The sequence below is a fragment of the Octodon degus genome, unplaced genomic scaffold (assembly GCF_000260255.1).
Source record: "Octodon degus isolate 3935 unplaced genomic scaffold, OctDeg1.0 scaffold00335, whole genome shotgun sequence".
NCBI classification, from domain to species: Eukaryota; Metazoa; Chordata; class Mammalia; order Rodentia; family Octodontidae; genus Octodon; species Octodon degus.
The window spans coordinates 96679-99310 of record NW_004524911.1 but is presented as its reverse complement, the minus strand read 5'-3'; the positions used below and the strand labels follow the sequence as shown (position 1 = coordinate 99310).

General features: G+C 42.8%; 1 pseudogene; it reads right to left on the bottom strand.

Annotated features, from left to right (window-relative positions):
* Positions 1-1487: 1487 nt before the first annotated feature.
* Positions 1488-2390, bottom strand: LOC101580086 (annotated as a pseudogene).
* Between the last annotated feature and the right edge of the window lie 242 nt (positions 2391-2632).

Genomic DNA, 2632 nt, shown 5'->3' with positions numbered 1-2632 from the left:
GAACAAATCATGCTATTAAGAGAATGTAACTATATATCTATCCTAACCACTTTGAATACACAGATACAAAATGGACATTCATCTGTATACCCTTTTTTTGGTTAAGTTCCGTTATTTGAATATTATAGGTGTGTTAACTCAGTAAAACAATCTAGAAGAGTTCAGTAGTCCATAATAGTATTGGGTCTTCTGCTTGACTGGCAATGTCAGAAATTGTTGACCTGAGTCTCCCACAGTTCAACGTAATATCATGGCTTCTTATATTTTGTTCTTATACTTTTCTGCTGGGTGGTTAAGAACAAGGTAAAACAGGACCTATGCAACAAGAGTTGTACCTTTTGGGTCTGATAAGGTCAGTGAAATCCCCTCAGGATTTATCCTGAGATCCTGTACCTGAGATTGTTTGTCAGTGTCAGCCATGTGGATGAGTCATGGCCATTGCTTGGCCAATGTGCTCTCTGTGAAAGACTGAGAGAATGTTTTCTCTCTATGTGACTCTCCTAGGGACACTCTACATCATCAATCACTTTACTGCCAAGTTACATGACGTTATAGTACAAGTTCTCATATGCCTTCAGACTTAATTGACCTTGGAAGGCTAGGGTCAAAATGTTGGCTTTCCTTGCGGCCCTCCTTTTCATCTAATTTTGGTCTGCAAACTTAGGTTGTTAACCATCCAGAAGACAAGCTTATTGTTATTACCATACAACCTAGGCTGTTAAGCTTAATCTCACTATCTGTCTGCATATCAAACTTTTTAGGCATAATATGGAGCAGGTATTTTTCATCATGTATTGATATGTTGAACTTTAAGTCCCTACAGTATATGATAAAAAACATTTAAAAATTAGAATATATTTTACAAATAGGCCTAAAGAATTATATACTTCTTATGTTTACACAATGAGGAGTCTCCATACTGATTTCCATAACGCTTGCACCAGTCTACATTCCCAGCAGCAGTGGAGAAGGGTTCCTTTCTCCCCACAGCCTCTCCAACATATGTTGTTGGGCGATCTCTTTATGATAGCCATTCTTTCTGGGGTGAGATGATACCTCAATTTTTTTTTTAGATAGATTTTCTTCATTAATGACCCCAACCGTATTTCTTTAGATACAGGAGTTCTGAACTCAAATACTTTGGAGAAAACAAGACTGCATTATCCTGTAACTCATTACCAGTAACATATTGCAAAGCAAAACAGCTTGGAAAAGAGGGTGTGAAGGAAGGGGTGTGAGGGAGGGACTGTAAAAGAAAAGGAATTAAGTTGATCAAGTGGAATTCCTTTTTTTTTTTTAAATTCTTGGGAACTATGAAGTCCTTGCAGGCACAGCTCGTTTCTGCAGATTATTTTCCAAATGCGTACAAAATGGGACCCAAATGGAGAATCCCTTAGAACCTGGAGAGGTGCAACATGAAGGGCCACGATTATCCGGCAGCAAGTGGTCCAGCCTTCAGTCGCCAGCACTTCCCCCATTCCCAAGAGTTAGTGGGATGAAAACGTCTTCCCCGTGATTGTTTTCATTTCTTTTTTCTCGGCATCTGGGCGTGCATGGTTCAGCACCTTGAGGAAGTCAGATGTTTTTGCCCGCATACGTGTGTGGATATAGGCCTTGGAGCACTTGATGTGGTAGTGCAGGTAGTCCCGGAACGTGTGGATCAGGTTGATGGTGTTGTCTGGGGCACTGGCATTGGTGTGGCGGGGGAACAGCACAAAGGTGATGTAGCCAATGTTGTCACCCACAGCGGCATCTGTGTCTTTTAGCTCAAGAGGAGGTTCCCTGTGGCTGAAGAGAACCTGGGGGGCTGTGTGGCTGGCTCTGCACTCTTCTTTGAACTCCTGCATGAACACCTTCCCAATGACCACGTCGTCATCATCTTTAAACACCGTGCTGATGAAGACAACTGGGACTCTGTCCTTTTTAGATTCAACATACATGGTTTCATCATCCCTATAGTGAATAACTTCCCTGTTCTCCCCTTCCTTGCCCTCTTCTTGGAATTGGAAGTACTTCTCAAAGACAGATGCAAAACAATTTCGCTTCAACATGCCAGCCTGATGCACGATGGAATCCTTGGATGCAGGCAGATTTTCAAGGTCATATAGCAAAGAGACATTGTATCCTGATTTTGGATTTACCAAGAAATTTCTGAACACCCTCTTTAACAACTCATCAGCACCATGTGCCTGAAGCTCCTTGTAGAATTTCAGAGAAATACTGACCATCACTTTTGTTTTGTCTCCATTAGGATTTGAAATACGATAGAGGACCCCATCAAAATCTGCAAATGTCACTTCTGCTTCCGGTTTGTTTCCAGCAGCCGCATTCTCGAACTTGAGCGCAAGCATCTCCACGATGATGCGGTTGTTTACCTCCAACAGGATCATGGCGGCAGCTGCCCTGGACAGGGGAAGGAGAAACGAGGAGGGGTGAGGGTAGGCAGAGGAGGGAAGGATGGAGGGAGCAGTCTGCTGCCCCCTGAGGAGGGGCCTGGGTGGGGTAGGAGGTTTAGGGAAGCTCAATGTTGTTTTAATTTGCACTTCGCAAATGGCTAGTGATGTGGAACATTTTTTCATATATTTACTCGCTTCTTTAATTTCTTCCTCTGAGAAGCGTGTGTTCATCTCGG